Consider the following 27193-nt stretch of genomic DNA (forward strand, 5'->3'; position numbering starts at 1 on the left):
TCGGGTATCTATTTACCGCTAGATGGAAGAAAACGTTTCCCGAACGCCTCTGTCCTACCGTGAGAATCGAACTTGGGATTTATTTTGGTTTTGACCCGCTTGTGCATTCCACTGCGCCACAGAACTCCTCCTCAGGTCCCTGCCAACGTGGGTACTCCAATTAACCTAAAGTAAACCTGCCGCAAGGCGATGCGAACCTATAGAACCCTAACTAACCCAAAGTTGTTGTAAACTCTGAGGCCAGCGGCGGCGGTCACGGCTGACCGTTGACTACACAGGAAGTCGACGATCTTCGCCGCCTCTTTAAATTTTAACCCTGAGTTTATTTGTAGGAATAAAACATGTATTTGTCCTCGTACAACTAACACTGAGAAGGCACAATCGACTTGAGAATGGTCCAGGACGGACCGAAACGTCGTCGTCCCTTCATTTTCTAGTGTGTGGTCTGGTTAACATTGAGGAAATTGTTTGTGTCTTATTTGGGTAATTTGACTCTTGGGAAGGAAGTGTCTAGGTTACAGGAGAGTTCTGCCATTGTCGCCGACCAGACTGCCTGTCCCATGAAGACGGGCTCACCATAGCCCGTGCTACTTGGAACTTTTTGTTCCAGGTAGCGAATCTTTAACAACAACAACATGCCTGTCCCCGACCGTTCCCTACACGACCTGCTGGAGCCCGGAAATGTCTATAAGTGATCTCTTGTAGCAATTATGTTAACACCTGGATTTGCCATAATCTACTTCTCAACCCTATGTTGTTGTTTTAGATTCAGCTACTCTGAACCAAAAGTTGCAAGTAGCACGGGCTATGGTGAGCCCGTAGTGGACTTACCTGGCACAGGAGCATGACTGTAACTGTCTAGGACCGGCTGCTATATTACTCGCCATAATAAACGCACTAAGCCACCTCACTCGTATATCATAAGTCATAACATATCATATCATAACAGGGCAAATATATAAGTAACTGGCAGAAATCAGACAAACTGTGACGAACTGAAACATACAATGACTATAGATTCTAGCATCCCAGCCTGTATGACACAACTATAAGGAACTGTAACACACAACCCTCTGTAACACAACGCCTGGTACAGAGGACGTTACACCGGGTACAGGCCACCTTGTATGTATGAGAATGTGTACATGTATATATATAACATTAATCATTTTGTAACTAGCGTCAAAAATTGTTATTTGCTTAGCTAAACGAACTAGAGGGTTCAGTTCCTGAACCGATTATGTGCCTCTGTAATCCTTTACATCACCGCCCATGGGATGGGTATGGGGTGCACAAAAAGAAAGAAATTGAATTGGCCACCTTCTTTCAATACAGACACGACCAGCGGTGAAGAACAGATAACACTTGAGATCTGGCCCCCACCTGTGCTTGAGAGATTGAGATCAACACTACAAGAACAAATATAAATATTGAAGACGGCCAAATGGATAGTTCCTCAACTGCTATTTCCTTCAACCGTAATAAGATTCAGCAGGTAAGAACCACCTGCCAATCGAGACAGGTTATATCTTGAGGTTATCTTGAGATGATTTCGGGGCTTTTTAGTGTCCCCGCGGCCCGGTCCACGACCAGGTCTCCACCCCCAGGAAGCAGTCCGTGACAGCTGACTAACACCCAGGTACCTATTTTACTGCTAGGTAACAGGGGCATGGGGTGAAAGAAACTCTGCCAATTGTTTCTCGCCGGCGCCTGGGATCGAACCCAGGACCACAGGATCACAAGTCCAGCGTGCTATCCGCTCGGCCGACCGGCTCCGTGCAACAAATCTGTTTCATTGTTAGACTACTGAAGATTATTCAAGCAAAAAATTGCGATGACATAAGACAACTAAACAATAAATAATAAACTTTAAGACATTTTTGCATTTTGAGACAGAAGATAGATGAAAACGGTAGACAAAAATGGTACTATAAAATAGTAGCGGCTCGCAAAACTGACAAACTGTCCCGTGTTCTGTTTTGGGTCCTCTGGCAGGTTAGGCTAAAGGTACTTTAGTACAACAGTTTCTTGACGTTGGGGCACCTCAGGAGAACGGGCTGGATCATCAGAGGTGTAACAGGCACGCTAAGAGACAGTTCTGTCAACATCAAGAGCCATAGACCTCAACACTCCCTCTAAACATCAAGGGGGTTATAACGAGCAGAATTTTCGAGGTGGTCAAAAGAGAACGCCTCTAAGGGATACACTTGATCAACCAGACTGTGGTTCATACGTCAGACTAGGAGCATTTGCTGCGTCTAACAACCTGGTTGATCAAACCGCCATCCAGTGAGGGGGGCCTTGTTAAGAGATCGAGTTGTGAGGACGTTGATCCTGGGAATCAATGCAAGGTAACCGCAAAGTAACCCCCTCAACCCCCCCCCCCTGCTGATTTCCCCCTTCCCCGTCCCCCCTCCCTCCTCCCCCCTTCCCCCTGCCCCTTCCCCCTCCCCTGGGAAGAGGCTGGAGATCCCAGGAGAGATAACCCGTCGCTCTCTCAACACGATCGTGACACGTGATAAGACAACTAGGAACAAACTCTCCATGACCTCACCCCCCCCCCCCCAACTGCCTGGCACTGATGCCATCAGGAGGGTGATGGCATACATATTAACAGGAAGGCGGGGGGGGGGGGGGGTGTCTGGCATTAATGGGAGGGTTTATGGCATACAAAGTCATCGCATGGATGCCAAGAGAATGCCGCTGCAACTCTGAACAAACATCCTTCATTGTAGAGGAGAGAACTACCAAACAGCTGGAAGACTGCTTATGAGTGATAGACAGTGATATTATGAGTGATAGACAGGAAGCTCTAAACTATTAGACTGTAACTGACACGTACACCCTAAATTGTCCTAGATATAATAAGAGCGCCAATTATATAGATAATATATCCTATTATGTTTGCTAGATCTAGATAATATATCCTATTATCTAGATGATCTAGCAAACATCTAGAACAGATAGATGTCACAACCCTATGATGCTGCCGCTTTAAAACGCAGCTCTCCACTCTCAACCTGACGACGGGTGAGGGAGTACCTCTCATGAAGGAGACAAAGGGTCACAGTGAGAGAACAGGTAACGAGTGGAGTACCGCAAGGGTCGGTACTAGGTCCCATCTTGTCCCTAAATACATCAACGACAAAACACACGCCACCGACTCACATTAGGCCAGCAGCATATAACAAAGGAACCAGCATTCGAATAGCGTTGTTGTTGTTATAGATTTAGCTACGCAGAGCGAAGTGTCCATGTAGCACGGGCTATGGTGAGCCCGTAATTGAGAATTCGAATAGCCTTTTTTGGAGCGCTATATAGAACCTATGTATAGGGGCCCCCCTCTTGAGAATGGGAACTGGTGTGAAACCCTCATTTAATAAAGCACAAAATATAAACTAGAAAAGGCACAATGATATGCATAATATGTTCGTCCCGCGGTTGAGAGGCGGGACCAAAGAGCCAGAGCTCAACCCCCGCAAGCACAATTAGGCGAGTACACACACACACACACACACACACACACACACTCACACACACACACACACACACACACACACACACACACACACACACACACACACACACACACACACACACACACACACACACATACACACACACACCAAAGAGCCAAAGCTCAACCCCCGCAAGCACAATTAGGCGAGTACACACACACACACACACACACACACACACACACACACACACACACACACACACACACACACACACACACACACACACACACACACTAATTAAGATTAACAGGCGACATATTGTGGAGGTCTGACCCCTTTTGCCAGAGTGACGTGAAGGGTGTCACAAGGAGTGGCCGCCACTGAGAAGCGACTACCCGCAGCACCAGCTAAATATACGTTAACAGCTCACCTGAAACAATTACATTTACAAGTACAAAAAGAAAAGCATAGTTGCCACAGTTTCGAGTAGGACCAAAAACAATTCCAAAAGAGTTCATGAAGGTACTGCTCTGGGACCTACTTCATTCACAGTATACACTAATCTTATCTATATGGGAGACATAAGTAAGACGACTCCACGACACATGAGACGGCTGTGTTGTTCACGGTGTGTGGCTGGACCTTATGGGGACCACAGGGAGGAACACTCATCTTGAGGTTATCTTGAGATGATTTCGGGGCTTTTAGTGTCCCCGCGGTCCGGTCCTCGACCAGGCCTCCACTCCCAGGAAGCAGCCCGTGACAGCTGACTAACACCCAGGTACCTATTTTACTGCTAGGTAACAGGGGCATAGGGTGAAAGAAACTCTGCCCATTGTTTCTCGCCGGCGCCTGGGATCGAACCCAGGACCACAGGATCACAAGTCCAGCGTGCTGTCCGCTCGGCCGACCGGCTCTCATTGTGTCAACACCAGCAGAGCATGGGCCAGGTCGCGTCCTGGGGCCAGATTCACGAAAGCACTTACGCAAACACTTACGAACCTGTACATCTTTTCTCAATCTTTGGCGGCTTTGTTTCCAATTATTAAACAGTTAATGAGCTCCGAAGCACCAGGAGGCTGTTTATAACAATAACAACAGTTGAATGGGAAGTTTTCATGCTTGTAAACTGTTTAATAAATGTAACCAAAGCCGTCAAAGATTGAGAAAAGATGTACACGTTCGTAAGTGCTTGCGTAAGTGCTTTCGTGAATCTGGCCCCAGGCCCACATATCCCTGCGTCGCGATTGATTTAGCTTGAAGAAGAGGGGGAGGGGAGCCGTTGCTGAAGTGAAAGGGAGTGTGTGTGCGTGTGTGTTGCTGTCAAGGTTGTGGAAGTCGTCCCCCGCGTCCCTCACACGCAACTGATCTCCTTCCTGGCTAAGAGGTGATCTGTCGAGCGTCTTAAAGCCGCGTGCAACGTCAGGTGAAACGAAGGATTGTTATTCTCGGGTAAGTATCGATTTATTTCAAGATTTTCTGAAGTAATGAACATCGTGGAGGTTATCGAGAGGACAGTTTAGTTTGTACTTACCATTTGGACTCGGTTACATGTGTGAGAAATGTCAGTAATTACTGTGGGAAAGTGAGTAGTGAGAATAACCAGAGTGGTGTCATCGGTGCAGGGAAGCCACGTGACTCCCGTCAGTGGAACAAGCTCATCCTTCTGAAGATGTATTATAATATACGAAAGTACTTAATGAAATTCCTGTCTAAATCCTTTCTTCGTGGTCTGACACTGTCGCATTGTTCATCACGTGTTAATTTATTCGTGATATATACATATATATATATATACATATACATTATGCGAACAAGCCTGAATGGTCCCCAGGACTATATGCAACTGAAAATGTACATTATATATATATATATATATATATATATATATATATATATATATATATATATATATAGTTTTTTGAAGGAGCTGGGTTCCAAATAACAACTTGATACCCTAGAGCCGCCAGTTTCCTCTTTCAGCGCCTTAGTGTGGCGATCCAGAGAGGAAATGCTCACCGCATCCGTGGTTCCTGCCCGCCATCTGAGGAGCTGCAGGAACTCTACAACCTGTGAAAAAGTAGTCTTGTACCTTGCATGTAACCAATGTTGTAACCCTTTTTTGTGTAATGAAGTTTTAAATCAAATAAAATGACAAAATGCAAAAAATATTGGAGGGTGGTAGGAGAAGACAATATGTGAGTGTACGTGGGTGACCCACAAAGCTCCTCCGGGTGGTACATATCGTCTTCTTCGAGGTGGAGGGTCCCTTCAAACGCAACCAGAGGTGGTTCCCCATATATATATATATATATATATATATATATATATATATATATATATATATATATATATATATATATATATATATATATATATATATATATATATATATATATCCGGCAGATGAGCTTATTTTTATTTCCTTATTTTGTGGTTTAATTTGGCTTCACTTAAATATGCAATTTCCCCATTATTATAAGGAATATAAAATGCAGGAAGAGTATATATATTGCTGTACATTATATTATATGGCATGTTATTGCACAATGTAACTAATAGAATTATTCGATCATAAAGCCACAACTTTAGTAAACTGTTTGATTGATTAAATAAATACATAAATACAGACATACAAATTAGTGTTCAATCTTTGTTCCATATTTTAATTAATAGCGTGATCTGACATGTTCATAACATGTGACAGCTGTTCCATCATACACAACCCTCCCCCCCCCCTCTCATACACAACCCTCCCCCCATACACAACCCTCCGCTAAGCACATCATGACAGTTTCGCAGACTTTTAAGGGATTAGATCTTAGGCTCCGGCGTGGAGGGCCTGTTAAGACCCCACACACCAAGGTGTTGTTGATACATCAACATGGCATCGCTGGCGGTAGTGTAACTGTACGATGAGGAATGGTTAAATGGTGGTGGGTCGGGTGTGAGGAGACAGGTGGGTCACGCCAGGGGGAGGATGGTGTGCCCGAAACGCTGTGCGTGTTAGTGGCTTTACGCATAGTATATACTACCCATTCACCTGGGTTCTGGGAGATTCGAACCGAGGATCCCATGCTGGGGAGGCCGGAGCTCTATCTACCGAGCTATTAAGTAGTGTTAGTAAGGAATATACTATCTCTTAACTAGAAATCCAACAACCTGTTTGTAACTCATTGGCGGCGCAAGCTACGCCCGCACCCGCGTGAACCACCACGGTGGCGAGGGAGTGGTGGAGGGATGGGGTAGGGTATCATGGGCGTCTCTTACGCCTGCCCTGCCTGCCCCTCCCTCACGCCTGCCCTGCCTGCCCCTCCCTCACGCCTGCCCTGCCTGCCCCTCCCTCACGCCTGCTCTGCCTGCCCCTACCTCACACCTGCCCAACTGTTGCTGCTGCTCTCTCCCACTTTCCCCGTTCGCTGTTTACCCCTAGCGGCACGTAAATCCTACCCAAGAAAATCCTAAAACCTCCAATGCACGTTTAGGTACACATCCTCATTTTTGTTTTCATCTGGTCTCTTAATAAGTATGAGAGGGGGGAAGGGGCCAGCACCACTGGTGAGGAAAGGGGGGCGAGCACCCCTAGTGAAGGGAGGGGGGCGAGCACCACTAGTGAGGGGAGGGGGGCGAGCACCCCTGGTGAGGGGGGGAAGGCGACCACGGCTGGGAAAGAGACTAGGGGTGGCGTAAGGTGTTGCATTACACAGCGTGGAGATGACTCTGGTGAATGTGATAACCGTCGGGGTGGATGGAGCCAGTACATCCTCCTCCTCCTTCCCCCCGGGGCGTCCCTGCCCGACACATCTGCAACAGGTGCTTGCTACACGTTCCTAAATAAAGCGACTTGTCCGAAGACAAACCCACACGCTCGGTCAAACTGACTCCGCTAAACCATAACTTTGTACAAAAAAAACTTCATTTAGGGAATCTAAGTGAAGACAACTTTCACTACAAGATGAAAGACGATGAAAGGCAATCTAATGATGAAAGAAAATGAAAGGTAAAATATATATTTTAAAGCTTTACAAGTCCTACCTAATATCCCCCCCCCCCATCACAACGGAAATAAGAAGGTACATGCGCAAAGAAAATAGGAGACAGCGAAAGAAAACGAATGGTTGCACAGACTAAACTAAGAACCAGACGCGAGCGTTTATGTCGCAACCCCAGCATGGCCGGCGGGGAGGAGGGGCGAGGACCACAAAGAGAAGGAAGGACAGGAAACCAAGATGACGAAAGGGGAGAAACACAGCAAAAAAAAAAAAAAAGCCTGTGTCATGGGCGGCGGCGCGTAAAGAGGGAAGGGAAGAGGGATAGACACATGTTGGGTGGATACATTCTGGTTAAGTGGAGGGGATGGATGGATACATGCTGGGGGGGGTCCATGTTAGTACTTACCAAATTCAAAATGGTGGTTGTTCCAGCACCTCCCGCTCGCTACACCTGGAATATAAACATTAATTACTAAAAATAAGTCAATATTTTTGTGAGTGCAATCATTATTTCCAATACATGATTGATAAAAGATTAAGCCACCCAAGAGGTGGCACGGGCATGAATAGCCCGTAATGCGATATACGATTGTTCTACTTGAATACGTGAAAAGGCTTGCTAAAGCTATCCATTCACAATGAAATAAATGTTATATGGTTGGACTGGCTATAGTGATTTCTCTTCATAATTACTAAATGAAACGAAATAATTATTGCTACCATCGTTACAATAACAATAAAAAACTATAAAAATTATTATTGTCATATATTTTGAAAACTATTACTAAATTATTATTATTATTATTATTATTATTATTATTATTGCATGGTGATGATTGAGACTGGTACGGGTGTAGGGATGATGGGTACGGGTATAGGGATGAAGGATACGGGTGTAGGGATGATGGGTACGGGTGTAGGGATGATGGGTACGGGTGTAGGGATGATGGGTACGGGTGTAGGGATGATGAGAAGCCACAGCGTGAGGCCGACCTTGGACAACCACAGCCGGAAGGACTCGTGTCTTGGGTAATGACAGAGGAAGCACACCAACGTGATGAGAGTGAGGGGGGGGGGGGAGAGATATAGTGAGAGGAAGTGGGGGATAGTGAGAGGGGAGTGGAGCGATAGAGGCGATTACCTCACTTCACCCCATCCTCCACAACTCTTAACTCTCATAACACGAACACTACCAACTCCCCTCAGAGGTCACGACCTCTCCGTAGGGTGCAGTCGCATCTCCACAAATCTCCAGTATCAGGTATTGATACTGGTAATGGCTCCAAAGGGCCACCACTTACGGGTTATTCATGCCCGTGCCACCTCTTGGGTGGCTTAATCTTCATCAATCAATCAATCACCTCCCGTCCATGAGTCTGGTGAGTTCTGGGACACATTTACTTCTCGATATACGCCAACGACCCGAAAAAAGGGAAACTGCATATCTCTTTGCAGACGATTCAAATTGAATGAAAAGAGTTAGAAACGTAGATGACTGCGAACAATTACAGGGGGAACTCTGGATGCTCTGCTGTAGTGGTCGGAATGATGGCTCCTAGACTTCAACACAGACAAATACAAATTAATAATGAGCGTAGCAAAGAAAATTCAAGGGACATTATAGATTAAAAGGGAGAAAACTCACAGAAACAGAAAAACAATATTGTATATATAATTCCAAACCAGATTCCTGATAAAAATAAAATATACAACTTCGGAGCATACACAACATTCGAATAACCTTCAGGTACCTAGATAAATAGATTTTTTCCGAACACTTTATAACCTACGTAAAACCGTCCCTTGAATACGCAGCCCTGGCTTGGAATCCCAAGCTAAAAACTAAAACTAGTGAAAGTACAGAAGTGTGTGAGAAGACTGATCTCAGATCTTTGGAGACAGGTGCGGCGAGAGGCTGAGAAACCTCAACCACACCAAGATGGAACCACACATGTCACCATGATAACGTACAAGCTATTAAGGTCAATTGACTGGACAAAGCAACAATTATAACATTGAGAAACGGTAGGACCAGGAAATGCGGGTGGAAGCCGAGACACGGATGAGCTGCCGAGATGTCAGGGATGAGCCGCAACAGTACCGAAGATTGTCGAGGCGAACACTAAGTTTATGCAATGAATCGTTGCATTTACTGGTCGTAGGTTGGCAAGGCAGGAGACGGGAGCTAAGGCTCGACCCTGCACCACCCCCACCCACCCACCAACCACACACACAAAACACAGACGCCTCTGCAAGCTAGTAAACTCATGATTGATTGATTGATTTATGGATGAAGATTAAGTCACCACAAGAGGTGGCACGGGCATGAGTAGCCCGTAGAGGTGGTAGATGTTTGGAGTGAATGTGGTCTTTGGTCGAGTAATATCTTCAAGTGTCTCTGGATGTGGCCCAGAGTAAGGGGAGTAAACTCATCTTCTCACAAGGTAAATATACTGAGCCAATAAATAGGAGAGATGTTCTTCCAGCAAAAGGAGAGACATGAGAGGGAAGGAGGAGGGAGTATGGATGGGGAAGGAGGAGGAGGAGGAGGGAGTATGGAGGGAGAAGGAGCAGGAGTATGGAGGGAGCAGTAGTATGGAGGGAAAAGGAGAGAGAGGAATAGGATTTGCCTGCAGAATATTTCGAGTTTTTCTACTCCCTCAGCCTTGCCTGCGGCCAGCCTTTCCTGACGAGTGTCTGGTCTGTGAGGCCGTCTGTCTTCGTTGCCCGCAGGCTTAACATAGTCATCACAGCGACCTTTGTTGTGTTTGTTGGCCGGAGATTGGAAAGTGGAAGGCCTCTGATGTTTACAACGTGTCCTCCAATTGTGCCAGTGGCATCACGACTCGTCACTGGGTTTATTTGACTCTCCCCCATCATTCCGGACATGTTGCCACTTTAACTGTGTTTGGAATGTGTTCTTTTATCACCTTTTGTGGGTATATTAAGAAACTATCTGTCTCCATTCCAAGGAGAACAGTTGGAGTAGTTCGCATCGCTACCACCCATTTTATTTCTGTAGTAAAGGATCTCAGTACATTTTCCAGCTCCGAAGCCTCGTCTGCCTTGCAAGGGAATGCGAGTACCGAACAATATTCCATATAAGAATAGCACCAGTACTATTATGAGTACCACTTATTGGTATTTTATTCAGTGTTTTGAAGGTTCTCATTATACACTATCATTATCCTGCCTGCTGTGATGTTTGCTGTATTGTGATCTCTCAATGTTAAGTCTTTTGACGTTATTATTCCCAGGTCTCTGACTCCGTCGCTATTTTCTACGAGAAGTGACTTGTCTTGTGTCCGCTTAAGGCTTTCGTTAGTCTCGTGACGAAATAATTAGACGTTGTCTCATTTGAACGACATATTTTATATTGTATTTCCACTACACATTTCCACTACAACGCGGCTCATTCTGCTGGAATGTGTCCAATTGACTCCCAAAAAATATCCACTTTTGTTCTAGAAAATATTTCTTACACAAAGTGGCGAATGAGGAGATGTGTGTGTGGTTTGATCATCATACCTGCTGTAAGATCCGAGAATCAATGTCCCGGCGCGGCCCGGTCTCTGACCAAACCTCTTGGAAGGTAGTGTGGGACTCTGGTCGATGAGACTGTTAGACACCACTGCTTGCATTCTGACTTATGAATTCCAGCCCAGTTGATCACGTATTCTTTGGAGGGGTTTAATTAAGTCTTCAATTAAACAGCGTGAAAAGGGGCCATAAATGGCCGACCTATGTTCAGAGGGAGTGTTGAAAAATCTTGGGCCCTTGAACAGTTGTCTCTCAGCGTACCTATTGTACCTCTGGTTTTCAACGAGGTTAGTTTGCACTTCCTACCATGCCTCCTTGACTCGTGAGGAGTTATTTCCGTGTGCAGAATTGAAACCAATTCCTCTAATATTTTCCGCGGATAAATTACTTATCTCCTTTACCTGTGCGATACAGAATATAGGTTTAGACATTTTAAGTAGTCATAATAATTGAGATGTTTTATTGAATGGTTTCTAGGAGTAAACGATGTTTGCACGTTCATCAGGTCTTCTCCAGCTTTGAATGGTGCTGTTATTGTACAACAATACTCCACCCTAGAGAGCAAACACGGATGTAACTGCATTATAGGCAGCTGTAACAAGAGCAGATGTAAATTTTTATATAATGTAATACAATTTGTGTTCCTGGTTAGTAAGTGTTATTGTTAGATTGCTAATGCCTCCAACGTTTCCTTGACCTTTGCTTCGTACAGCTTAGGGAAGACATCTTGAAGGTACTTCAAGGCTGGCGACTCCTTGAAGCTGTGGCACACTCATTCATTAGTCCCACTCCTGTGCCAGGTTCACTACGGGCTCACCATAGTCCGTGATACTTGGAACTTGTTGTTCCGAGTAGCTGAATCTTAAACAACATTTCAATAGTCGCCAACCTTCAGGTGCCGTCAAGAGATCTTCCCTAAGCCGTCTTACGCAAAGGTCAAAACAGAGTTTGAGCGGAATAACAGTAATTTGTTTATACTTTGGAGGCCCCAAGCAATTAGAAAATAACATCTACTCAGGAACGAAAACAAAAACAATTGTTAGTGGCAAGTGCAACAAGGGTAGAGGTAATGTGATAATCTTTATGAGGAGAAAGTCCTGGGCGGAAGGAAGCAGGAGTGAGCCTTGCTGACGGCAGTGGAAGCTGACCTTTTACCCACTTCCGGTGGGACAGTAACGACTCCTTGCCTCCACCTGGTCAATCTATCCCTTCCCCCCCCCCCCCCTCAGCCGGCTCCCCCCTGTGTGTGTGTGTGTGAGGGAGGGGGAGGGGGGCTAGCTGTGTCTGTAGGCGCATTAAGCAATATTCACCACTTCCTGTTTGTCACCGCCAGGTGTAACACTGGCTAGTGTGACAGACCTTCAGCAACACATTAATAAAAACTCTAACTATTTTCTCTTACCTGTTGCAGTTGTTGTTCAAGATTCAGCTACTGGAAACTAAAAGTTCCAAGTAGCACGGGCTATGGTGAGCCTGTGATGGACTTACTTGGCACAGGAGCGGGGCTGAAACTTGTCTCTCACCTCTTCTGCCGATTGATTGATGAAGATTAAGCCACCCAAGAGGTGGCACGGGCATGAATAGCCCGTAAGTGGTGGCCCTTTTGAGCCATTACCAGTATCAATAGATGATGCTGGAGATCTGTGGAGGTGCGACTGCACCCTGCGTGACGGGAGATGTCTCCCGTGTGAATAGAACTGATTGATTGATTGATGAAGATTAAGCCACCCAAGAGGTGGCACGGGCATGAATAGCCCGTAAGTGGTAGCCCTTTCGAGCCATTACCAGTATCAAAAGATGATACTGGAGATCTGTGGAGGCGCAACTGCACCCTGCGTGACGGGAGATGTCTCCCGGACCAAGTGGTGACCAAATGGTGGAATAGAACTGATTGATTGATTGATTGATTGATAAAGATTAAGCCACCCAAGAGGTGGCACGGGCATGAATAGCCCGTAAGTGGTACAAATTTTTCTTTTTTTTTCCCAGTGTTCTGAGGTTGCATTTAACCATCAAGCTGTTATCGTGGGGGAGGATACTGCTTCACAGTCTTTATGAGGGTGTCCAGCTGCTGGACACCTTTGTTGACCAGGAGAGTGGCTGTGTTAATGGCTTCAGGGTGGCCACTGCATGATTCAGGAACTCTTAAAGCTCTTCTAAGGTCATTGGTTGCTTCACATTCCAGAAGATAGTAAAGTAATGGCTTTTCTCTTCTGCCCTTTACTTTATCCCTTCCTACCAAACACACACATCTCACTCGCCCGTTTTCTTCACTCACACAAATAATTTCACTTTCAATTTCCCACTCTCATTCTTTACTCTCACTCTCTCTCTCTCAGACTTATTATCACCAGCCAGACAACCTGTCCACTCCCTTAATTATTCCGTCCCCCCCGCCCTTCCGTCCTCTCCCACTCCTGTCTCTCTGGCCTCCTCAGCGACCTCCCTCACACCACACAAGCTCACACTGCACATTTGTGGACTGCCAGAAAGCCTTTGAAACAGTATCCCCCCATAAGAGACTACTGCAAAAGTTGAAGAAGCAGATATAGCAGTGACACTGAAGGTTCTCCAGTAGATAAGGGAGTACCTAAGCTACTGAACACGACGAGTCACTGTGAAGGGTGAGATAGAGTGCCGAAATGTTACTGGTGGAGTCACACAGGGCTCACTTCATGGACGCTGTTGGGAGTCTTATTTTCTCATGTGAGAAACATGAGAATTTTCTCATACGTAAATGATCTTCCAGAGGGAACAGACTCATTCCTCTCAGACTGATGATTAATACACAGGAAGACAGCAAGAGGTTACACGATCACCTGGTCAAAGTTTGGCCCAACAAATGACTCCTGCTAAAGTTTAATATATATATATATATATATATATATATATATATATATATATATATATATATATATATATATATATATATATATATATATATCCCTGGAAAACGGAAATTAGGGGGAGACATAATTACCACTTACAAAATTCTCAAGTGAATTGATAGGGTAGATAAAGACAGACTATACCTTGCTGTTACACACAGAGATCACACTCACGTCAAATCAAATGATGCATCAAATGAACAAATCTGGGACTGATTTGTTTATACCTTGCTGTGCTTGCAAGGTATAAAATAATAAAACATTAATATACACTGTAATATAAAATAATTAATATAACAAAATATATTATATAATAAAATCCAAGGTAGCCTCCAAGTAAATGCCAAGTACAATAATATTTTGATCGGCTCCAAGTAGCCTGTGATCCTGTTATGTTAAGGTCAGCGTTATCCTCAACCTGGGACTGAAGGATGTGAAGGTTTATTTGCTTTTATGACAAGCACACACACGCAAGTTGCCAAGATTGTTTTTCCCCAAGTTTCCCTTGAGCCTCGTAGGTGCCTTCCTGGGCACCTACGAGGTGCCCATAAGTCTTTGCGTGTCCAACTCTTAGTGCTGTAGGTAATACCAAGAAGGATATATAGCAAGGAGAGCTGCCGGCTATACGAGGAAGGTCATACTGACCAGAGTGTGTCCCACCGTCGCAAGTTATTCAATGAACCTTCACATCTATGCAATAGCCTCTCCAGGAAAACATTGCCCACTCACAGTGTTTAACCCGGAGAGAGACGCTACCAGCCAATTCATTTTGGTTCCGCTACCAAGGCCGCAACACGCATAGTAATGTCCATTTTTCCTTCATTTGGCCTTATAGTTGTGATCTAATTGAGACTTTTCTTCCTCTAACCACCCTAATCCCCCACCCCTACAAAGCTCTGGGAAGATCGGAGTAGAACTGCACCGCTCCTGTGTCAGGTAAGTCCACTACGGGCTCACCATAGCCCCGTGCTACTTGCCCTGCTCCTGTGCCAGGTAAGTTACGGGCTCACCATAGCTCGTGCTACTTGGAACGTGTTCCGAGTAGCTGAATCTATAACAACAACACAACGGGGTGGAAGGCAACACACTAATGCTGACGTCCTCATCCGGAATCCCCAGGCGAGAGATGTGTGCTCTTACGTGCGACCCTCTCAACTTTATTTTATTTTTATCCGCTTTTCTGCGAGAATATTCACCAGTTCCCTCTGTCCCCTGATGAAGTAGCTGGCCTCTCGCTCACACCGGGCACAAATGCTTCCATTTGCAGCAGAATAATACCGGCCTGGATGAGAAATAAGGTGGCAAGAGCAGGCGAAACAAATGAAAAAGGAGCGGCGGGGTAGAAAACGAGATACTGTACAGAGTTCTCGCTCTCCATGACGAAGATGAACATAAAAACCATCCTCTGTACAGAGGGCCGGATTCAAGTAGGTGCGCGCGGGCGGTAGAGAATGGCAGGAGATGGATGTTTTGTGTGTGTGGATGCGGGTGGGGGAGGGGGGTTGTGGAAGGGGGGAGGTTGTACAAACCTCATTGTTAAAACTTTAAAGTTAGACCTAATAAAGGAGCGGAGTGTGGCACTCGGGGCTCAGTGTACGCTACCTGAGATGAAAGGTGGTATCTAGGTGGGCGGCTGGCAACACCCACCTGCCGTCTCAGACCAGATCCAGATCACCGACTAGGGAACAGTATCAAAGGAGACAGACAGACAGACAGACAGACAGACAGACAGACAGACAGACAGACAGACAGAGACAGACAGACAGACAGACAGACAGACAGACAGACAGACAGACAGACAGACAGACAGACAGACAGAGACAGACAGACAGACAGACAGACAGACAGACAGACAGACAGACAGACAGACAGACAGACAGACAGACAGACAGACAGACACACACACACACACACACACACACACACACACACACACACACACACACACACACACACACACACACACACACATACACTGACCGACAGACGGCAGCACACACACATTGGGCAGACAGGAGAAGGTATAACATAATTTTACATCATTTGTTTTTACTAAATATTTCTTTAGCAAATGAAATTCAAACTAAAGTCTGCATACAAATTTACGAAAGTTGTGAATACAAACTGCTCTACTGCATTAAACGCAGTCCAAAAATCAGATAACCATTGCAGTAAGGCGGTAACCCGGAGAGATTAAAACTAGTAATAACACCAAAGGTAACAAGATAACATATGACGTCAGTAACACACATTCCCGAGGCTGGGGTATCAGGAAGCGTGCCGTAGCTGGTGTGGCAGATAACGAAACACTTGACAAACACAATTATTATTATTAACATCTTTATTGACAAAATTAATTACAATTTTGCCTAATCTGAGGATTTTGATAGTCTTATTAAATTGAGGTTAATGCTAGTATTCACTGTCACGCAGGACAGAGGGTCATACATAAGACAATAGGCCTAAACTGTAGGCTGAAGCACATATATATCACGGTTACAATCAATGTTTTAATGTGTGGATATGTGAAAACAACTTTCTATTGTGCACTGCCACACAAGTGCAGGGATGGGTTCATAAGTGATACAGCTTAGAATATAAGTAGAAATTGTTCTTCATTCTTTAAAATGGACAAGCAAATTTTGGGTAAATTGTTAGGATGTCGTCCAGAACACCTGAGTCAATAAAATAGTTACACAGTTGGTGGTACAAGAGGCCAGGAGGTCTAAAGTCCTTTACGGTTTCACATTCATCAATATAGTGTTCTAGTGAATGCATTAAAGGTTTATCACAGAGTTTACAATCTGAATATTCTGGTAGTGGCTCAGCCTCACTAACCTGCCAGATGTGTCTATAGCCAAGGCGAATTCGCGCAATGACTACATCACATTGCCTGGTCCGGTTACTGTGCTGACCATACAAATACCTATTATTACAAAACTTGTCATAACTTTTAATACTGCAGCTTTCAGGTCTCTGTGCATTTCTTAGTTCTTCTAAATCTGAATTAATTTCTTTAATTTGTATGTTTCTAATAACTGCATTAGATAGTCCAAAATCATAATCAATGTTTTCTTTCCTGCAAGCCTCATTGGCCAATTGATCTACAAAGTCATGTTTTTCAACTCCAACATGGGATGGGATCCACACAAATTTTATACAAGAGTTATTATCATTGGCAAAAATTACATTCCATTTAATATTACAAGCTACTTCCGACATACATTGTGATGGGTTATTTAAGGACTGCAGAGCACTTTTAGAGTCACAGAAAATAACTCCACCACCATTGAGCTTAAGGTATTCAGTGGCTAGATAAATACCCAATAGCTCGGTCTGTGTCGTGCTTGCCCAGTTGTTCAATCTCTGTGTACTAGTCATGATCATTTCATTCCCTTTATACACTGCACATGCACAACCTGTTCTACCAGTGCCTAACTGCACAGAGCCATCAGTAAAGGCATAGGATTCAGTCGGTTTGAGAATTTGAAGATGACTGTCAATAGCTTCTAATGTTATACATCTCAAAATGTCAGTGTTATACATTTGTTTTACACTGATGGGAGTATAATGCAGAGAGACCTCCACATCTTTCCAAGGGGGAATATAGTGAACAGTTTTATCAGGGTTAAGAGATACATTCAGTTTCTGAAGATTATAGACACAACAACTGAGCCACACACTGTAGGGAGCTTTTTGCCGCGGATTGAGGGAACAGTCAGAATTGTTTAGAATGGATCTCAATTTAATTTGAATAGAGCTGGGGGGACCATTATTTTTCAAAGTTTTGGCGCAAAACATAGTACTAAGTAGAACTATTCTTTCGTAAATGGAAGGTAAGTTTAGTTCCTTTCTCATGTTAACAATTCTGACAGTTCTAGGACAACCCAGGATGATGCGCATGGCATCATTCTGTACTACATCTAGGCCTTGTAATTGTTTAGGAGAAAAATTAAGAAGATGCAAGGCATAATAATCAACAACAGATCGTATAAAGGCAATATAAAAACTACGAGCATATTTTATGTTAATGCCAAATCCTTTGCCACAAGGCGGAGATTGAGAGTAGGAGAGATGCCAGGCTGGAGAGATAAGCGGAGTGCCTCAAGGAGCAGTCGTCGGGCCCCTACTCTTTGGGACCTGATGTATGTGTGAACGACCTATACCAAGAGAGAATCCTTCACGTCGTTACAAATCTTACCTGGATCTTACCTGGAGTGTGTCTCGGGAGTTCTTCTACACCTTCTGCAGGTGACTCGAAGCTAATAAGAACAAAATAATACATGTGTTCCTTAGTCCTCGTGAGCGGAATACACGTACCAGCCCTTCGAGTGTGACTTGGTGTCGCTGTACACCACATAGCTAAGACGAGTTACTACAGTATGCGGCACCAGTAAGGAACCCAACATCTTATCACGAGCATATATAAAATCAGTCGAGAGATTTACACACAGGACAACCAGTCCCTGAAGTAACGAAGCCGAGCTGTGAAGGTTGGCTGGAAACACACTAACCTTTGATTTGTGTTGATCATAATATACCCATCCTGTGGACTGTGGTGATAATTACAGGGGGACCAAATACCCATCCTGTATGTGGTGGGTATAATTACAGAGGGGACTGAATGCCCATTCTCTGGGCGGTGGTATAAGGGTTACAGACACGCCCCGTACCCATCTGTCGGTGGGTTACAGAAGATGTGTTCAAAAGCTGGACAACAGGTTGTACTGTTACAACCTGTGACAACAGGCTGTCAACCTGTTGACTACATTCAACCAATAAGAACAAAGGTAACTGCAGAAGGCCAATTGGCCCATACGAGGCAGCTCCTATTTATAACCACCCAATGCCACTCATAAACATGTCCAACCCACGTTTGAAACAATCTAAGTTCAAGATCAGGGTCAGCTGTCAAGGGAGAAAGAGTTAGCTAGTTCTAGCTCAAGGCACGGTACTGTACCTTTATTTACCTGATGGCCACCATCTCTAGTGGCCTCAACGGGGACAGGAAGGGGGAGACTTGTCAAGGGTCCCCCAAATTGTGGTAAAAAGAACATTTGTTTTCTTTGCCCAACAACTTGGGCTGGACGGTAGAACGCGTGTCTTGCTTCATGCAGGTCGGCGTTCAATCCCCGACCGTCCAAGTGGTTGGGCACCATTCTTGTCCCCCTAATAACCCTGACCCCTTCTCAAGTGCTATATAGTCGTAATGGCTTGGCGCTTTTCCCTGACAATTCCCTCCCTCCTTCCTGTTTTCTTTCCTTCGTGAAAAAGAAAACTTGTGACTTGTTGAGCTCGAAGCTACTGGACCTTTGAAAGAAGTTGTCTGGACAAATAGCTTCGAATTTGTTCAGTTTTTTCAAGGTCTATATGAGGTGAGCTCTGTTGTGACTTACTATAAAAGTAACTGTAGCCTCTGTTTAACTCAACAGTAAAATGTGTACTTGGTTGTAACAACGATTCTTCGCGGCAGGGGATCGTATTCCAGGGACCTGCCCGAAACGCTACGCGTACTAGTGGCTCTACAAGAATGTAACAACTCTTGTATATATATCTAAAAAAAAACGGTCTATATGAGGTGAGATCTGTTGTGTCTGTCTGTAGTGCTGTGAGCGCCGGGGCCCTCAACCTTTCCTGGTACGAGAGTTGATCTGGTTCTTTTGATGTCTCCACGCTTAGAAAAGTTGCCCCAGACGGAGGCGCACCATTCATTTGTACAACTTTCTTTTCCTTGAAGTCAAAGGTTCGTTTGAGTGTACCCAAAGTTTGGCTCACTTTTTTCTGTACCCTAACTGTTTTTTGTTTTTTTTTGAGTGAGCGGTGGATCATAACTCAGAGGTCTGTGGACAAGTCTGCTGCATGGTTGTGTTGTTATATTGTTGTTGTAGATGTGTTGTAGTTATGATGCTTGTTCTTACGCTCTACATGCAAGGTCTTCTCTTGTCCAATGTTGCAAGTTATACATGGACGGTACTGTACCTGTACACTGGGGCGTGGGTGGAGGGCCCGAGGGAGGGTGGTGATGGGTGGAGGGCCCGAGGGAGGGAGGGAGGCGGTGGGTGGAGGGCCCGAGGGCCCGAGGGAGGGTGGTGGAGGGCCCGAGGGAGGGTGCATTAAACTCTAAGTTAGTGCAGCATGGGAGAGGAATGTAGGCCAAGCGGACGTGCGTCCTGCTGTCAACAATTCAATACCAAAACACAACACTAACCGACCAGGCGGTCACGCAGGTTGATTTGCGTAAGATAGCCTTTAATGGGGAGTGAATAAACACATGTACCTTGTCTATGTAGGCAAGTGGAGGTTGAACTTCAGTTCCTGGGGTCGCGCCTCTCAATCTTCAATTGACTAGCGCACTTGCAGCCTATAACCACTGTGGTTCTGCAGCTACTCGTGAGCCCGTACGGGAAGTCTTCCTCCACTTCACCCCCTCGAGGACAAGGTCCCTCTCGACTTGAGAGAGGCTTGTCGAGGCCAGGTGCCCTTCCTCACTACCCTGCCCCTGACCAAGTTCTTTATTATAACCCATTGATTCATTTGAGCACGCCTATTGAAGCTTCTAACTCCGTATACTCTCTTTTTCTCTTTTTTTCCCCCATGTCAGACTCTCTCAGTTGTAGCAATTATTGTGTATTTTGTACCTCGTGATTATATCTCCCCAGTTCCTTCTCTCCTCACGAGGTAAGGTGACGTATGTGTGTACTCACCTAGCAGCGCTTGCGTTGTCGAGTGTCAGTTCTTGAGTCCCGCCTTTAGAACAATTTATATTTTAATACCATGGAGTCTGTTCTTTTGTTTGTCATATTTACATATAAATGCTGAATCGAGTTAGCTTCATTCTCTATCTCATCCAACTCGTCAATAACCTTAGTTGGGGGGTAGAAATAGCCTAAGTTACTCTATCCCTTTGAGATGTATTTCTTGCTTATCTCAATAAACATACTTGAACTTGAACTTTAGTTTCGTTATTTATAATTTTGAAAACGTCTTCTATGTCAACTTTGTCTCAGTTCTCTTAAAGATCCAGTTACTGCAGTCGTCCTTATAGCTCAGGTCCCTTGGCTCAGAAAATAGCTTTTACTTGTCTCTGGACCTTTTCTAGTTTTGCTTTTTTTTAGTAGGGAAGTTTCATACGAAAACTGCATATTGAAGAGTAGGTCTCGCGTATGTTATATATAGCACATAAAAAGCTAGTTTACGTTGGTGAAGGCTATCCAGACGTTGTCAGTTTGGCACAAGCTGTCATTATCCTGGTAATGTGCACTTCTCACAAGCGATTATGTTCACTCCCCATATTTTTTCGATTCGATCGAAATCAAATCGATTTTCAAATCGATTTTTTCGATTTTTCGATTAAAAAATGTATTTCAACTATTACTGATTTTTTAGTAATAGTTGAAATAGGAATAGTTTCATTTCTGTTCTTATCCTTTAAACTTTGCATTTATCTGTCTTGAAGTTCAATGGCCATTGTTCAGACCACCTTCGGAGAGTGACTCGTGCCTTGTCAGGAAAACTACAAATCTCTTTCTCAGTTCAAATTTTCCCGGTTAGTTTTGTATCAGCCAACTGTAATAGGGAGCAGCCAATTTCGTATGAGGTAGTTGACGCATACTGGACGGACGGTCCTCCACACCGACGCTTGCAGTAGTACTCCATACATTGTGTTGTTGTTTTAAGATTCAGCTACTGGGAACAAATTTCCAAGTAGCACGGGCTATGGTGAACCCGTAGCGAACTTACCGGCACAGGAGCGGGGCTGTAACTATTCTGTACCATACATTACTTTTCTCCTTGCTCACATGTCCCCTCTCACCTTGACCCTCTGCTTCCACCTGACGGGTACTCCCTCACCCGACACTCCACTACATATGTGTCAGTGTGGGAGCATAGCCCGTCCTCCTAATTTTTCCCATCAAGAAACTATCGTACTAAATTCTTTAACAAAAAAATAAAGTGTCTCCCCCTAACCAAAACGAAGATCCAAAACAGAAAACGGGACAATATGTCAATTTCGCGAGCCGCTTCCCTTTTGTAGTACGACAATTTTTGGCTTTAGGTGGAGTATACGTCAAAATGCGACGTTCTATTAGGAGGACGGGTTGTGGAGCATGGGCACAAGAGTTCCACCAGCGAAACCAGCGAAAGACATTTAAATAGATACAACAGTGGGTGTGGGAGCAGAAGGAACAGAAACATCGCAAGCAATAACAGCGAAAAACAAGAACAGCGAATATAACTAACAGCCGAATGAAAATAAACACGAAAATCACAGCACAAATAACAAAAGCTAAATTAATAAGAGAAACATCTGCCGACGCAGTAACTGTAGCACTCACCATCAACAACAACAATAAACACACTTGAGAAGAATACAATGTGCGCGCGCAGCGGTGTATATATACTGTGTATGCTTGGTAAGTATGCGCACCCAACCATTCCTGTGTATTGTGTTTATGCACCAGTGTCAGTTGTGTGTGTGTGTGGGCACTCAGAGTTCCCGCACACACACGCGCGCGCACCTCCAGGTGTCTGACGAAGTGAAGGACCTTGGAGTAGACTCAACACACACTCTACAGAGGTACACGTAAACTGGATACAATCAGCGGCACGCGCAAGGCTGTAAGGAAATGTAAATTACGAATCGTTGAAGACGCTATACACACACTACGTGAATGAGGCCATTCATTCGCCCCCACAGCACCAGCTTGGAACGCTAATCAAGCGTGGACTTACGGGCTATTCATGCCCGTGCCACCTCTTGGGTGGCATAATCTTTATCAATCAATCAAGCGTGGACGAGAGACTGGAACCGGCGTTGAGGGTAAAAACCTATGAGGGAGACAGAGAGATAAAAACAAGTGATAGACAGACAGACAGGCAGACAGACAAGAAGATATAAAACACTGGGCCGTCTTGCAAGTCAGATATCGACACCTGAAGGCAAATTCCTTCAAATGCCAGTAAGAAAAGTTCAAGGCACAGAAACAGTAAGATATAAAGAATAAACGTATTCCATAATGGATACAAAAAGAAGCTTAACCATTTTTTGGGGCGACAGACTATAACAACTTATCCCTTAACAGATTTTGGGGATAATAATCCAACCAAAAAATAATTGCAAAAAATATACGAAATAAATAAGGGGATTTATTTGTAGATGCGTTAGTAATAAAACATATAATGTGTTCAGCGTTATCTTGCACTTGTTAGGCTCCATTCAGATTATTCAGTCCAGTTTTCCTCGTACTATAGAATGGACATGAATTCAACTGAACGCGTTCAGAGAAGGATGGCAAAGTTAAGGCGTTAATTCCCAGGAATTAGAAACCTTAAAGAAGTCAGAGTAAACTAGCATAATTTACATCCTCTAAAAAAGGCGAAGAGTAAAAAGTGAAGACATGATTAAATATACAAATGGATGAAAGAGTATAACAAAGAGGATATGAATAAGATTGTAATTTTATCAATATAAATTAAAACACGAAATATATATATATATATATTTGATAATTTTAGATTCATCAAAGATCTTAGCACTGCCATGAGATGCCATACTCATCACACTATTGCACTGCCACAAATTTTAAACCGTCACAGGAAACATTCCAGTCACTAGGCTTCCCCTCCTCATCCCTCCCCCCCTCCCTCACTACCTCACAACTTCCTTCTCCACCTCACCCCCCATACTCACCCCCCCCCCCTCACTCACCACCAGCATGAACAGACAACCTTGAAGGAGCAGAAACTGATGTGGGGTGTGTGACGAGCTTCTAAAATGGTGCTTGATCGTTTTTGTATCTTAAAATGCCAAGAAAATTGTAACTTTCTTCATAAACCCCTCCCCCCCCCCCTCAAATAAATCAAAAATTAAACTTTACATCTTAAATAACAATAAATCAAAATTAAAAAAAAAATAGATAAGCAAATCTCTAGTCGAAACCTCTGACCAAAATGAAGAAAATATACAAATGAAAACCCAGCATATTCACTCATTTAACCACACCAGGCAGAAGTTATAAAGCACGCTGGACATACACAGTTGATATATACATTACTGGGTATAACCTCACGGAAGCCAACATATCAGTTGTGAACATGAGTACTCAACTGAACATGATGAACTCAACTACGCCTTGAGTTCATGCGGTTACGAGTGATAGAACGGGTCAGCCACAGGCTTAGGGCCCGCGCACGAATAATCCTAAAAATATTCCTAATAATAATAATAATAATAATAACAGTAACCAATTTCAACCTTGGAGGTCACCTTTATTAGAGTGACAGTATACACGGGTGCGCGCACACGACCCGCCAGTCATAAAGGTACGCAATTAACCTACAGAGAGAGCAACACGTTATGGAAGACAACAGTTTAACACGACAGTGCGGAAGATGATGGTGGTGGAGCGAGGAAGGACATCACTGCCCCTAAGAGGCGAGGTGATGCGGGGCGGGTCAAGGGCAGCCTGGGTGGTGGGTGGGGCACGGCAGGCAGCAGGGAGGTGGTGGGGCACGGCAGGCAGCAGGGAGGTGGGTGGGGCACGGCAGGCAGCAGGGTGGTGGTGGGGCACGGCAGGCAGCAGGGTGGTGGGTGGGGCACGGCAGGCAGCAGGGTGGTGGGTGGGGCACGGCAGGCAGCAGGGAGGTGGTGGGGTACGGCTGGCAGCAGGGTGGTGGGTGGGGCACGGCAGGCAGCAGGGTGGTGGGTGGGGCACGGCTGGCAGCAGGGAGGTGGTGGGGCACGGCAGGCAGCAGGGTGGTGGTAGGATACGGCAGGCAGCCAGGGTGGTGGTGGGGTACGGCTGGCAGCAGGGTGGTGGGTGGGGCACGGCAGGCAGCAGGGTGGTGGGTGGGGCACGGCTGGCAGCAGGGAGGTGGTGGGGCACGGCAGGCAGCAGGGTGGTGGTAGGATACGGCAGGCAGCCAGGGTGGTGGTGGGGTACGGCTGGCAGCAGGGTGGTGGTGGGGCACGACAGGCAGCAGGGGGTGGGTGGGGCACGGCAGGCAGCAGGGTGGTGGTAGGATACGGCAGGCAGCCAGGGTGGTGGTGGGGTACGGCTGGCAGCAGGGTGGTGGTGGGGCACGACAGGCAGCAGGGGGTGGGTGGGGCACGGCAGGCAGCAGGGTGGTGGTAGGATACGACAGGCAGCAGGGGGTGGGTGGGGCACGGCAGGCAGCAGGGTGGTGGTAGGATACGGCAGGCAGCCAGGGTGGTGGTGGGGTACGGCTGGCAGCAGGGTGGTGGTGGGGCACGACAGGCAGCAGGGGGTGGGTGGGGCACGGCAGGCAGCAGGGTGGTGGTAGGATACGACAGGCAGCAGGGGGTGGGTGGGGCACGGCAGGCAGCAGGGTGGTGGTAGGATACGGCAGGCAGCCAGGGTGGTGGTGGGGTACGGCTGGCAGCAGGGTGGTGGTGGGGTACGGCTGGCAGCAGGGTGGTGGTGGGGTACGGCTGGCAGCAGGGTGGTGGTGGGGTACGGCTGGCAGCAGGGTGGGTGGGGCACAGCAGAGTCGACCACTCGTACAGAGTACAAGTATTTCCTTACATTTGACTCATTTGCGATTCCAAGTTCCACTTATGTCCTCTTGTCTACTTTCTCTTAATTTAAAAAGGTATCCATATCCACTTTGTCTATTCCCCTCAGGATCTTGTATGTTGTGATCATGCCACTCTGTGTGTCTTCTGTTTTCTAAGATTGAGAGATTAAGTTTCCTTAACCCATTTTCCTAGCTTAACCATCTTAGTTCTGACACTAATCTTGCTACAAATCTCTGTTGGGGTGCAAGAGGAGGGGGAGAGGAGACTAGGAATGGTGATATGTGGGTTTGAATTACTCTCACAACTAGATGGCATACTGACATGTATTTTAAATCCTACTGAAATCAGATCCATGTTACAGGGCCGTGTTCTGGGTGATTTTGGTCAGGGCTGTGGCCTCTGAATATGTTGACGTGCCCAAGTAGTTGCGCAAATTTCTATATTTATTATGTTAGTCATCTTTCAAACTGAAAGTAAGTAATTAAGTAATTATCAAAAGAGAGCACCAAGTCGGGAAGGCTATGTAGCACCATTTTCAAATTGAAAGCATCTTATTCATTTTATGATTTAAATTATTTGTTATGCCTATCTTTAATAATGTGTCGCCTTATGTAGGTAAATCAAGTCAGTGTCTACCACCCCCCCCCCTCTCTCTCTTTCTCTCTCTCTCTCTGAACACCAAACATACAACGTAACCACAACGTTATTTTTACAAGTGTTACTTTTGATACCACGTTGTAGCAGCGTAGGTATAAAGGATGTGGTTATTACCAACAGCTCCAAAGCTTTTGAAAAACTCGGGAAAACTAACCCCCCCCCCCCCATTTCAGATTTCATAGGCGACGCTCGGATTCAGAACTGGAGGTAATCCTTCTTAAGGAGGAGCATGGGGAATCGAGCCCAACCGTGCTATGACTCTCCCCATTCAATCACAAATCACCAAGCAGAGTTCCACGAGGCTTAGCCCCAAGCATTTGGCCTCCAGCTTTGGATAGACGAACAAAATATATTCTCTTATAGATATAGATAGTATATAATTATGGTGTTAGGCTATTTTAGCTATTTTATTATATCTATACTTGTAAATTAGAATGTGTCAGACAGACATACTGTCTGCATGTCCATCCATCCAGGATTGGAGGCCAGACGCTTGTGGCTAGCCACACCCAATTCTTAACTGTAATTGATGTTGGGTACATAGCCAACATGCATAGGTAGGGGGGGGGGGGAGGGGGGGAGGCAATAACAGAATAAGTGTCATCTAACATGGCCCCAAACCAACCATAACAACAAATCTTACAATATCAATTTACTCAGTTATTTTCTTACTATATTGCAAAACATTATGCATTAATGTCCAAAAAATTTCCAAAGAATTCAACGTATAATAACCTTCACCTTTGTAATGACCTGTAAAGTGTGTTCATGATGTCATCAACGCTGGGGCCTTCAACCAACACTCACCCATCATTTCCCAGCCCATAATACATAAGTGTCGAACGCAAACGTGTCCATGTAGCCAACAGACTGGTATCGAGGGAGAACAATATAACGAGAGAGAGACAGACAGACACCATCAGTTAGACAGCGAGAGAGACAGACACTAACAATTAGACAGCGAGAGACAGACAGCAACAGTCAGACAGTGAGAGAGACATATTGAGACCAGACAGTGAGAGAGCATGACAAGCACGGGGCCTATTGTTATTAGTTCTGTTGTCATAACTACTACTACTACTATTACTGTTGTTTTCATTACTACTGCAGCGTGTC

General features: G+C 45.2%; 1 protein-coding gene across 2 annotated transcripts in view; it reads right to left on the minus strand.

Annotated features, from left to right (window-relative positions):
• Positions 1-27193, minus strand: part of MESR3 (misexpression suppressor of ras 3) — a 187868-nt gene that overhangs the window by 113836 nt on the left and 46839 nt on the right. The window contains exon 2 of one of the 2 annotated variants that reach the window (XM_045768896.2): positions 7860-7904. The exons of the other annotated variant lie outside the window; for it this stretch is intronic. The gene's annotated coding sequence lies outside the window, so the exon portion shown is untranslated. The remainder of the gene's footprint in view (positions 1-7859; positions 7905-27193) is intronic. 2 annotated transcript variants of the gene reach the window in all.

This window comes from Procambarus clarkii, chromosome 51 (genome assembly GCF_040958095.1).
Source record: "Procambarus clarkii isolate CNS0578487 chromosome 51, FALCON_Pclarkii_2.0, whole genome shotgun sequence".
Lineage (NCBI taxonomy): Eukaryota > Metazoa > Arthropoda > Malacostraca > Decapoda > Cambaridae > Procambarus > Procambarus clarkii.